The sequence below is a fragment of the Amborella trichopoda genome, chromosome 1 (assembly GCF_054954075.1).
Source record: "Amborella trichopoda isolate Santa Cruz 75 chromosome 1, AtrichopodaSantaCruz75HAP2 v2.0, whole genome shotgun sequence".
NCBI lineage: Eukaryota > Viridiplantae > Streptophyta > Magnoliopsida > Amborellales > Amborellaceae > Amborella > Amborella trichopoda.
The window spans coordinates 41,796,423-41,809,872 of record NC_142336.1 but is presented as its reverse complement, the minus strand read 5'-3'; the positions used below and the strand labels follow the sequence as shown (position 1 = coordinate 41,809,872).

Here is a 13,450-nt window from a genome sequence, read left to right as displayed (position 1 = left end):
TGATGATTCAATGGAGTTCGAGTCCCTGCATGAACCTGGCAAAATTAAGACTCTTTATTTGGCTATTACAACCCTCCTCTCGAATAAGTGGTCCATCTAAAAATAAGTGTAACTAATGGTTTAAATATTTTCTCAATATATTATTATTATTAGTTTTCAAAAAAAAAAATCGTATTCATGATCTCCATGTTAAAGATTATATAGTCTCTAAAATTTAGGATGAAATTATATTTAAAAAATACCTTTATTGCCCATCCCGCATTTCTACCATACGCTTAGAAACCGTGTCCTTATCTGTATCTGTATCTATATCTATACATATACTACATTATTAATTGTATCTATATCTATAAATATACTATATTATTAAGCCAGAGTTAAGGATTGGATATATGTCGCAAAAATAAAAAAGGGCCCTAATGTTATGGAAATTGTATGATATATTCTCATATTTGAGAGAAGATTAGGCAACCATTTTAGGAGAAAGAGTATACACACTTGATTGGGAATCGGTGGTGTGAAATGTGTGCCTACACTATAATAGGATTGATGATACTATTATTTCTCAATTCAGTTCATTGATGGAAGAGTTAAATAAGGTTTATATCTCAAAGGGAGTGGAGAATGAAATTGTATGGGATGTGGAAAGTGATGGCCAGTTTTCAGTGAAATCGATTACGCTCGATTATTCCATGACCGCTGGTGATGGTCTTTGTCACAAGTATTATATGACCGTGGCTGTGGGCTTTACCTCAAGTTGCACAATCCTTTATAAGGTTCAAGTTTTCATTTGGTTGGCAGCCTAAAATAGAATCAGCCTAAAATAGAGTCTTGATTATTAACAACCATATTAAGAGGGGAAAAATTTTATCCAATATTTGCCTAATGTGTAGGGAGGATAGGACAGGAAATCTGGAGCCCATCTATGTATACAATGCGGCTTCAAATCTCAATTTTGGATGTCATTTTTGAGTCAAATGGGTATGCGAACTGCTATGCCTCAAAGTGTCTGTATTGATTGTATCACAATTGGCATTTTCCTTCTCTGCCAATGGCGGTATGATAGAGCCGGATTTAGAGTGAGATTGTTCAAGAAAAACCTTGCTATTGAAAGGTATGTAGTTATTTTATTTGAATTTCACAATCATCTACTCTATAATTTTTTTTTTGTCTCACAATCTTATTGTTGAGAGTTATTTTTTTTTGGAATACCTGATATGACATCTCATAATTGCTAATAAATTTCATGTTGCAAGAATTTTATTCGTTATTTTTAAATTTTAGGATTGATGAAAATTTTGTGCTTTTTTTTTATGATTGATGTTGTTATCACGTGTAAATATCTTCTAAACTAACATAATTTTGAAAAAAATGCATAAACTTTGTAAATATCTCTCTGGAGATCCCCTCCACAGACTTTGATAACGGCAATGGGCATTAGGTATCCCCCCTCTCTCTCTCTCTCTAGATCCCCTCCAGATTCTTTGATAGCGGCAATGGGCATGAAGTACCCTCTCTCTCTCTCCAGATGGCCATTCTTTTTTCTAGCTCTATGGGAGCATCAAAAAGCTGTCTTGTAGTGTGTCTTGTATTTCGAATACCGGATGAAGACTCTTTTATTTTGAAACAAAATTAACCTTCTCTTTATCGGTTATTTACATTGCAGTACGAAGGCAACTTGGAAAAAAAAAAAAAAAAACCTCGAAAAAGTACTCGTAATTTTGAACAAATGAATGAGAATACCCAAATGGTACATAGTCATGTATTTCTTAATTGTGGGTCAGGGCCTTCCCCTTCTCTCTCTCAATTCAATTCCTATCCATTTAAGGCAAATTCCCGAAACTCGTCGTGAGCAAAGGAGAAATGATGTCCATTCCATCCCTCCAAAAGATACTAAAACAGACAAAAGTTGGTTCTCGGAGGATGGGCGTCGGAAAAGAAAAGAGAGAGAGGGTTTTAGGGTTTCGGAGGGGAAGGTTGGGCCAAAACCAAAGAGACGGAGGGAGGGAGGGAGCTTAGACTAGATCCAACTGGTGATCAACCGTAAATTGTCCATCTCTGGTTTTCAAATACAACAGTTTTTGTGGACCAAAGTGTGGTTTTCCTGGTGATCCTCTTGAGTCTTCCATTTTTTAGTGAGAGAAATCATAGCAAGAGAAACCAAAAGCATTCAGGCCAATAAACACCGGCTACTTTCGCAACCAGCTCTCTCTACCAAAATCTTGTCACTAAAAAAAGCCTAACTTTATCTTCTATCAAAACTCGCTTCATCGATTCTAGAGAGAGAAACAACAAGCCCAAAAATAGAAGAAAAAAGAGAGATCAATGAAATACTACTCCATACTCGTCTACTGTTTCATCCAATCTCAAAAACACCAAGTATGAAGAGCTCTCAACCGATGTAAAAATAATAAAATAAACTAATAATTTCTTAACATTTACAAGTTAACCCGGTGCCTTTTTACCGATGACTTGGCACTACATCTTTTCTCGAGATGCTAAAAGAGATCGGATGGCAATAGAGTGGGGTCTTATACAGCCCTCATGTATGTATGAGGAGCTTGTAGGATCATTACTATATATATATATATATATATATATATATATATGGAAAAGTTTTTATAGAGCCGAAGCTCTGAACAATCAAATTAGAGCCTACTTCAAAAATTTCACTAGAAAAGATTGTTTTGATGCCCAAATATCCTCAAATTGATCCTCTCGCCATCAAGATGCATAGACATGATAAAAAAATGGATTTCAAGTTTTGAAAACAGCGTATTTTGTAATGCATTTTTTGAATGTCAATTTTCAAGATTTTCAAGTTTTCATAGATATATCGATCTACACTATTTTTGAAGCTTTAAAATTTAGAAATAAAAATAAAAATATATTTTAAGGCTATCAAAATGATTTTCAATATTGAAACCACATTTCTCGACACTATTTGAAGGTATGCTCTAATTTACCTAGGCTCTATACAAACCGCACCCTATATATATATAGCTCCAAAGTGTTCCAGTAAACTTGGTGAAAAAAAAGTAAATAAAAAGTAGAAGACATGGGCAACCTACCATTTTTCACTCACCCCAGAGCATTCTATAAAGCAGATGACTTTAATCATTGGAGTCATTCTGCCAAAGAAAAGCCAGCATGTTTAAGCATCCACACTTTTAACAAATATTAAGAAAAAATTGGCAAAGTTCAAAAAAAATCATGAATATTCATTTTCAAACCAAGATACAATGAAAGTCATTATGACACCCTCAAATATCACTTTTGACACTTTTTTATACAACTTGATGCACTTTTGACACCCTCAAATATCATGCTCCAAGAAGCGAAAAAAAGTAAGAGAAAAAATCTTTTGGGAAGTTAAACACATATATATTGAACACACATTTCCCCATTAAATGAGAATTGGAGATACACTTGGCGAGGCAAAAATATGGATCTCTTGTTGAACATGAGACAAACAACAGCAATGAGCTTTTACCCATCTCTGCAAACAATTGATGGAATCCTAAGGTTCGCCTCATCTTGTTTAAAACGCCAGAATTGTAACGTGGGACCAAATGCCTTAAGTATGTGTCACTTGCGGATTAAAAATCATCCTGCGAGGTAAGGAGTATGTGCAAAACCCAGAGCTTACTTTTAAGCCCACTAGCAAAATGGTCAATTGCTTCATCCTTCCTGAACAAATTGAATAGAAGACATATGGAAGCTAAGTGACCTAAAGTTGAGGCTCTAATGCATTGTGCTGGTCAAAGATCATAAACAATAGATTTATTTCTGAAATGAAGCTGCGATAAGAGTTTAATGAAGTACGAAAAGCATTTCTCATGTTAAATGTGCAGTGTGAGGGCAATATGAGCACCATTGACAAGGGGCATATTTCCCCCATGAGGATACAAGCCGTAGCATTTTTTTGAAGAAGATGAAGGTATCATTTGTGTGAAAGCTCATATAAACAAACACTCAGCTACAGCGCACACACCTCAGCATGGAGTTCAATATAGAGAGCACTTTCTCTATTGAAATGAGTTAGAGCTTGCATACATACTTGTGCAGGCTTCACCATATTATCCACCCTAAAATGAAACAAACAATACTAACCAACAACATAGTATAATACCACATACGACCCCAATTGAACTTATGAATCTAATCTAATACTGCAACAACAAACGAACAAAATAGAATCAAAGGAAAATTTTATCTACAATAGATCATATCAATGTTTATGAGAAAAGAAAAAGAATTGACATAAAACCATGAGTTCTTGAGTCCCTGTGATGCAGGGAGAAAAATAATTATTATAATAAAAATAAAACAAAGGGTGAGAGATTATACCCTCTCTCAAGGTCTGCAACAGAATCCACCCCCAACGAGAGAATATACCCTCTCTCACGGTCTGCAAGGGAATCCACCCAAAAAACGATCTTTTAACATGACCAAATTTACTCAATTCTCATTCTATCATTCCCAGATCTTTTACAATGAAGGGACATCGCCCTTTAAATAAACTTCGACATAAATAAATAATTAAATAAATAACAGAACCACAAAAATTTGTTATGGGCTCGACTTGCTGAGTGAGTTTGACGTTGTTGTTCGTTCAAAATGTTTACGTCAAAATCCTGAGCTAGATATCTCAACTCGTGAGACACCCCTTTGTTCTTACTTTACCTATTTTGGGAGGAACGTTTTACCCAAGATAGAGTATAATAACAGATTTACAAGAGAGACAATTAGTAGTTTCTTCGAGGGAAACTAAACCTCCCGAAGTGCTGGGCACAAGATATTGATAATTATCTCCTTTCTCCCCATTACAATGAGATATTTATAGCCATTCAATCCTTGCAATGAGACTTCTTTCCCATTCAAAGTAAATGCCATCCATAATTTGGAAAAATCCCATGTGATTGAGCCTAACGTGCTCAGCCACTGCGCTCCGAGAACCGCATCACAACCCTCCAACGGTAACAGATAAAGATCCACCACCAGAGGGATTCCTTGCAGCATCATGCATACAGCCTTGCAGCGTCCAGAACTAGAAAGCTTTTCACCATTGGCAACAGCCACTTTAAACTTTCCTTTACTGCTAGGATTTAGGCCCATTTTCTGTGCAATAGCATTATTCAAAAAATTATGCATACTAACAGAGTCAATTAGAAAAGTTACCCTTTGTTGGCCCAAACTTCCTTGAACACATATGGTCTATGGAGCCTTTGCCCCATAAATGACGTTGAGGGAGATTTCAGGTACCTTGTCTGCCATGATTGTCTTCGCCTCCGCCTCCTCTTCTTCGTCTGGCCAGCTCCCTTCGATGAGGAATAGCTTCTTGCAACGATGGCCAGGGCCAAACTTTTCGTTGCAATTGAAGCAAAGTCCCTTTGCACGCCGTTCACTGAGTTCTGCTAGAGACAGCCTTTTAATTGGCATGAAAGACCCACTCGAGCTGGACTGGTTGGTGCCAATTTTCCTTGGTTCGTTAGGCACTGCCTTCTTGGTGTTCAGTTAGCGATGCTCATAAAGGCGGGCGAGTCGTATTGCCGCAGTCAAAGTTGCCGGTTGACAAGCCTGCACATCCATCTTAATGCTTTCTTTGACTCCGCTTATGAAACACCCCACTTGCTGTAATGGTGTTAATCGTCCTGCCCGTATCAACAGACGCTCAAATTGAGTCTAATATTCTCATACAGACCCAGTTTACTACAGCTTTGTGAGATCACCAAAAAAATCCTGGAATTGGGTTGGGCCGTAATGTGCATGGAGGCTCCTTTTGAAGTCATCCCAAGAGGCAATCCCACTCTCTTCCTTTGTCAGCTAATACCACAGCTGAGCATCACCTTCTAAGTTGAATGACGCAAGGGGAACTCAATCCTCTTCCGATGTATGATGAAATTCGAAGAACTGGTTGGCTCTACATACCCAACTAGTGGGGTCTTCTTCCCCATTGAACTTGGGAAAGTCCAACTTGACCATTCCCGGAAGGTAGGTTCCAACGGACCCCGAACTGCCATTCGGAAATGGTCCCATATGTGTCTTCCCTGTGTGGGAAGATTCACCATTTTCGCGGTTGTTCCTCGCTTGATCAAGGCGGGCATTGATCGCAGCGAACATCTGTTGTATGGAGTCCAGCATGTCCTTGAAGCTTCGCTCCTGATCTGCCTTCAAGCTTCCTATCTCGGACTCCAAACGTTCAATGCGTTGATCCGCCATGCTTGGCTCTGATACCAAATTGTTATGGGCTCGACTTGCTAAGCGAGTTTGACGTTGTTGTTTGTTCAAAGTGTTTACATCAAAATCCTGGGCTAGATATCTTAACTCGCGAGACACCCCTTTGTTCTTACTTTTACCTATTTTGGGAGGAACGTTTTACCCAAGATAGAGTATAAAAAGAGATTTACGAGAGAGACAATTAGTAGTTTCTTTGAGGGAAACTAAACCACCTGAAGTGCTGGGCACGGGCACAAGATATTGATAATTATCCCCTTTCTCCCCATTACAATGAGATATTTATAGCCCCCTACTAACCCTCTACCACCTCCCTGATTATTCTATCCACAATCCCTATATAACAGGAATGTGACCCATTACGACAACTACCCACACGTATCATGGAGACCCCATTAGAAACCGTCTACCACAACTCCTAACATTAAGCAACAGACTCCTAAATACAAGTGAACAATACTACCTAAACAACAGCTGCTCGTGCTAAGCACGAGACTTTATTGAAAAATAAACTAAGCCTGAGAACAAAACAAAATTAACTCTCTCTCTCTCTTCCATGTTTTCCTCTCCCTCCCTATTTTTTCTCTCTTTATCTCCCTATGTTCTCTCTTTCCTCACGTGCTCTACCCGTCATGTGGAGTCCCTTGAATCAAGGAAACTCCCCTAGCTTTGTGTACTCCCCATATCCTTCTTATATCTAAATCCCATTAAATCTCTCAGTAAATCTAAGATAAGCTTAAAAAAAACCAACTCACACCAAGATTTACCTTTCCTAAAAACTCATGCTACCCATTCCTAAAAAGATAAATTCAAAAAATAATAAAATTACAATTCTGAATTTTTCCTAATTTTCATCTGCATCATTCTCACCGGATCAGGAGCAACTCGACCTCATTCTCAACGGGTCGGAAGAAGCTCGACCTCAAGCTTGAAGCCAATCTGTCACACCCCAAGTTTTATAACTCTAAAATTCCTGAGATGTGATAGTCTATTCTTAAAGCAAAACAAATTCGAAAATTTTTACTATATATTGCTCCAAAAACAAATTCTCCATTAAAAAACTTTCAAATTTATACAAAGTCTATTTCATAGCTTAAAATAAGAATGAATTTTAGTGTGTTATAAAACTTAGGGTATGACACAATCACTCTCTACTAATTGGTGATGAAGTATCACCATTCTCCTTAGTATTTTTTCTTCAATTTCTGACTCATTCATCAAAGGCTTTGTGCTTATGTCGAAGTAGAACACTGAAATCTCAATGTCCATCTTGATTTCTCCTTTAGACTGACAGGGTTGGATTTTGAATATTGCATCACACATATCCTCTTTTTCATATTTGATTTTCAAAATTTCTTCGTTTTCATCACAATTGATATTCAAAATTTCTTGCACATCAGTGTCTCCTTTTGTATCAAGATCCACCTCTTCATATTCTTCTTCCTCTTGTTCCGATTGCAATCTATGAAATAAATCTCGTAGACCTTATTCTACTACTTCGCTAATGCGCTCTACTAGGCCTTCTTTGAGTCTATATCAAATCTTTGATCCAATTGCTGCAACCGCTCATTGATGTCACGAACTTCTCTTCGAACATCTTCCATAATTAGATCACGGATCTCAAAGCTCTCTATATGGATCTTAGGACTCTAATACCAACTGATGCAGGGAGAAAAAAAAATTATAATAAAAATAAAACAAAGGGTGAGAGATTATTGAAAGGACTTTATGATAAAGAACGGTGTATATATTTAAAAAATATTCTTTATTCCTACACCGACAAGATCACTTACAATGTCCAATTACAATCAAACCACTCTTGAAATAAATAAAATAATATAAAATTGGTTCTCAATTGCTACCTCTTCAAATACAATTCTTTATTCAACAAAAAAAACTAGAATTTATTGCTTTATGGGAAAAACTAGACTTTATTGCTTTATAGGAAGAGAAGACCAAAACATAAATAAATATTTAAAAAATGTAAAATTGCCGGAGATTACCTCAACCGGGCTTAGTACACCCCACCCCGAGTCTCCTCCTTCCAATGGTGCTTGGTGGTGCTTCCAATGGTGCTCGGTGGTGCTCAGGATCTATGATCGGTATGTTGATTTCCTTACTATGGCAAAAATCCACTCCTACTATGGCAAAAATCCACGCAATGGCTTAATCTTGATCAAACCTCTTAGCTTGATTTTAGAGAGATGAGAGATGGATATCAAAAGGAGAGATCTACTAACAAGGGGTTCCACCCCTTTGCCACCCACAAAAAAAGACACCACGTAGGCTTATGCGTACCAACCACCCAGAACAACTTGGAGGGAGATAAAAAATTGGGGCATGCCACCCAAAACAACTTGGAGAGAGAAAAAATTGGGCCGTGCCTCCCCTTTTGGGAATCTAGAGAGCTAAATTTTGGGTAGGGAGAAAGAATTCTTAAAGAGAAAATAAAATATGTAGGCAATTTTATGAGGGGAGACCTCCTTTTATATTTTCTATGCCATAGATTTTGTCTTAATTCGTAGAGTCAAATCTCAACTGTCGATATAGGGAGACCTATGGAGTGAGGGTTTTGAGCCATCCATCTCCTTGATCCACCATCAAGATTCAAATAGATGAGCTACAATGTTATCCTCCCTTCCCTAAATCTATTCTCATCGAATAAGAAAAGTTTATAATTTAATATATCCAATCATTAATTATTGGATAAACCAATCTTAATACAAAGATTTAGTAAATATCTAAAATAATCAACCTTATCACATAAGTTGCCTATACTTAAAAAGATAAGCCAGCCAAAACGATAAATATTCTTCCCAAGAAGAATACGCAAATGAGTGGGGCTGTGCCACCCTTTTGGTGGCCACCTTGAGCCCCACCCAATCCACATGTTTTCAAATTTTGGACCCTATATTTTATGGAGGTCACATATATTTTTAGAAAATATTTTATTTTATATATAAAATTTTTAAATCTTATATTTTATTTAAAACATTGGAAAATTAATTTCTCTTAATTTATATATCCAAATGACAAAAATAAAATATCAGAAGATTCACAAAAATTCAAATAAACATTCTAAAAATCACATAACATAAAATTAATTAATTTTGATGGGAATTGGATCCGTTAGATTTAGGAAATTATCAATACATGGGAGCCCTGCACCTTCAACTGCGAATCACGATCCGTGTAGCTTTCTCAAACTGACCCAACAGTTCCCATGACCCACAGTCTACTGTAAGGGTTCATGATTGGACCACCAAAGTCAACCAATAGACTAAAAGACGCAATCCCAGTTTATGGATTCCGGTTCTCCACTAGAGACAAAAATATGATCATCCAAACCATTATGCAACCAGGACTGTGTTGCATAGGGGTAATCTCTCGCACATGTACACATTTCACCCTCATTGATGAATATCAAAACGGATATCTATGTACATGTCGTGTGATGATATAACGATGAGGTTTTAGCCCTGTCTCTAAAAGCTATTCATCACACAAAAGGGCTACACAATCCCTCAGCACTCATCCAGGTATACACCGACCTCATCAAGGGTTAACCCACTAAACCCTTCTCGGTTAGACCCCTATGCCCAGGTATCAACCTAGGCTGGTCTAGCTCGTAGAGCCTAGACCGAGTATCAGCAAAATAACATTTGCCTAGTATGGTCTACAAAAAGACCACATTCCCATTGAGTTTATGCTTCATTTATTGAAAATGTTTTATACAATCTCTCATAAGGCCTTTAAAGGCCACATAAACCCAACAATTATACTATCTCTCAAAGTCAGCAAGGGAATCCAACCCCAACGAAAAACATACCCTCTCAAGGTCTGCAAGGGAATCCACCCCAAAAAACGATCTTTTCACAAGACCAAATTTAGTCAATTCTCATTCTTTGATCATTCTCTGATCTTTTACAATAAAGGAACATCTCCCTTAAAATAAACTTTGAAAAAAATAAATAATTAAATAAATAAAAGAACCAAAAAATTAACTCTCTTCCACATGTTTCCTCTCCCTCCCTATTTTCTCTCTCTTCATCTCCCTTTTTTCTTTCTTTCCTCACGTGTCTCTCTACCCATCACGTAGAGTCCCTTGAATCAAGGAAACTCCCCAATCTTTACATACTCCCCATATCCTTCCCATATTTAAATCACCTTAAATCTCTCACTAAATCTAAGATAAGCTAAAAAAAAACCAACTTACACCAAGATTTACTTTTCCTAAAACCTCATGCTACCCATTCCTAAAAAGATAAATTCAAAGAATAATAAAATTATAATTATGAATTTTTCCTAATTTTTATCTGCATCACCCTGTGGGCGCCATGTATGGATTTGGAGATATGCTTTAATTCATCAAATTCAATTAAGCATTGCAAGTTCATAACCTTCAATTGGAATTTGACAAAATCATTCAAATTAGGAATAAAGAGAGGCATTTATGCAAATGTGGATTCCAATTGAATTAAGACTATGAGTTGTTTGCAATTATTTATCAGACCAAGACAAAGACTTATAGATTTTATCTTTTTTGGCACGCAGAATGCAGAAAATTCCAACCTATTTGGATGCTTAGTGAGTTATTATGGTTGCTCAATTTCAAAAAGTTCATCAAAAGTGTCTTTGGGATTAATGCCTACATTTTTGGTAAATTGCTTCTACAAGAAGTCACATCAGTAAAGTCAAAAGCCTCTCAGATTCAAATAGGCAATCATGAAAAAATTATGTGAACTCTGTTCTTTGATTGATCTTTATGGGTCGAGGAAGAGAGAAGGAAATTCTTTTCATAAACAGCATGTTGCTCATATTTAATCATGTAACACTCGTTGATTCATCATCTCGTGACACTAGTTCAAGAAGTCCATTCACCAGCTTACATAGCATGCCAAAGGATCCCAACTAAGCAGCTGTGGAATCTGACTTCTTCATTCATGATTCAAATCAATAAGAATAACTACAAGGTTGGCTCAGCGGAAACAACTATGCAAGACCTTCAAACACTTCCTAAGTACCACTCATTTCATTTTATCATTTATAGATATTTAATTGTCACCTGAAAATAATGTTAGACAACATAAGGCAGAACCCAGGGCACATAAAATTAGATGCAATGTGAGGATTATATGTGATCCTGAACACACTAAATGAAAAATTTGTTCGAATTGTTGGGGTTGGTAGCCCTTAAATGCCGAGTGAGCATGTAAAAGTCATTTATAGTGGAAATATACACTTCAGTAGAAGTATGAATTGTTTGATTGACCTAAGGTTAGGCGATCTATAGCCCTAGTCATGTCCAAAAACCTTTACCCTTAGGCATTTGGCACTATCAAAAATGGTTTACAAAGGGTCATCCCTTGTTGAGGTTAAAAAGATACCCAGGGATAGTTTGTAGGCCAAAAGAGCTATGTGGTCTCCTGTGTGCGGATGTAGGCCTGTGAGAGCAAGGGCTAAATCCTCAACAAACTTTCACCCGGCATGTACATATGACAGCTGCATTACTGGAAAGCAACCCTAAAGCAGGATACATGCACATGTGCATAGAGAGAGTCCCCTTGCATTATAGTGATATGTGCTTGACTTGCTCTTGAGTGGAGAACTGTTCGGGACTATGATTCTACTATTTAGTGGCTAACTTTGACAAGCCAATCATGAGCCCTTTGTATGGGATTGTGGGTCATGGGTTCCATTAGGTTGGTTTGAGACGACAGTTGTAGATCATAGTCACTAGGTTGGGTTGAATGCCCTTTAGTCACTTGTTTTTTACATATTTATTTTAATGAATTTTAGAAATTTTTCAGAATTTATAAAATTGTTTCTGCTGTAATTTCCTTGAGAACTATTATTTTCAAAATTATTAAAGGAAGGGCACATGTGGGCCCTTGGATCCAACCCCACATGCGTGCCACACCCTATGGGTGGAGTGTGGGGCCCATAGTTAGTTAAACATGATCTTTTTAAAAAGAAGATTGTGTTTTATTTTGTGGGAGTTAGTTTTGACTAAAAATATATTATTTTGACCTCATACGATTTTAAAGATAATAAAAAGAAGTTCTAGAAGGTTTTTAAATTTGGTTTAATCTTAATTAGACTAGAAGTGGATATGGGTTAAATATTAAAAGGATAAAGTTCTAAAGTTCTAAAAGGTTTTTAAATTGGTTTAATATTAATTGGACTAGAAGTGGATATGGGTTAAATATTAAGGGGATCATCATCATCATCATAGCCTTTTCCTACTTAATTGGGATCGGTTACACGAATCCTGGTCCACCATTCTGCTTTATTAAAGGTCATACCCTTAGTGAGGCCATAATTCCCCATATCTTTTCGGACTACTTCCAACCATAACCTTTAAGGCCTACTCCATTTGGGCCTACCCCCTCTCTTTCAATACAATTCTCCAACCTCTCTCTCCCAATGCTCTCTCTCTCTCTCTCTCTCTCTCTCTCTCTCTCCCCTCCATGCCCTAACTCTCTCTCGTTCATCTCTATAATGCCCATCTCTCTGATCGCTCTCACTGTTCCATGCCACCCATAAACACATTAAACCACACCTAACCCTAACTAGGGTTTTGTAGAGAAAGGACTAGTCTAACCCTAGAAAAGGGAGGTGTCTTTTTGAAGCATGCCCTAATTGTGTTTCTATGCACTCTAATCCTAGTTTAAGAGGTTTTGCCTAAGGAATCTTCCCGGCTATCAAAATTCAGCAAGACCAATAGGATTGAAGTGTACCATCAGTCAGGAAATCGGGTGTGGGGTCTATTAAGTCCTGTGGGGGTGACCCTAGGCATAATCGAGTAAGTCTTCCTGGCTATTTATTTTTGTTTTTCAGAAATATTTCCATATTCACTGTGATATTCTAGGAACATCATTTATACTCAAATTGTTAGTGGAAGTTTGTTTTCATTCCTAGATTGTGTCTATTTAATTTTGGCAGCAAAAGGAAAGGTCCTAGGTTGTATTTAGAGTTTCAATTTTCGTTTACAGATGTATATTGTGGTATCTGCAAATGGAATTCAGATTCAACAATAAAGAAAGAAAAAAAAAGTTTATTTTATTGCCTTGAATTCCACATGGCCACTCTTTTCAAAAATATAGTATGACTCAACAGTAAATGACTTCATCATGCTGTCCAACACTGATATTAATCCATGTCATTCAGTTACTTTTTGAACTTTCCTACTTGTAATATTCATACTGCAAAA

General features: G+C 37.0%; 1 protein-coding gene and 1 pseudogene across 6 annotated transcripts in view; both read right to left on the bottom strand.

The window, feature by feature from the left end:
• LOC18436336 (Nucleotide/sugar transporter family protein) overlaps positions 1-13,450 on the bottom strand; it is a 39,802-nt gene that overhangs the window by 3,579 nt on the left and 22,773 nt on the right. For 2 of the 6 annotated variants that reach the window (XM_088865684.1, XM_088865707.1), the window contains exon 12: positions 3,192-3,690. The exons of 1 other annotated variant lie outside the window; for it this stretch is intronic. The gene's annotated coding sequence lies outside the window, so the exon portion shown is untranslated. Of the gene's footprint in view, positions 1-3,073; positions 3,132-3,191; positions 4,089-4,389; positions 4,412-13,450 lie in introns of those variants that run through there. 3 more of the 6 variants (XM_088865696.1, XM_088865687.1, XM_088865703.1) reach the window with 3 other exon arrangements.
• Positions 5,118-6,222, bottom strand: LOC148783836 (uncharacterized; annotated as a pseudogene).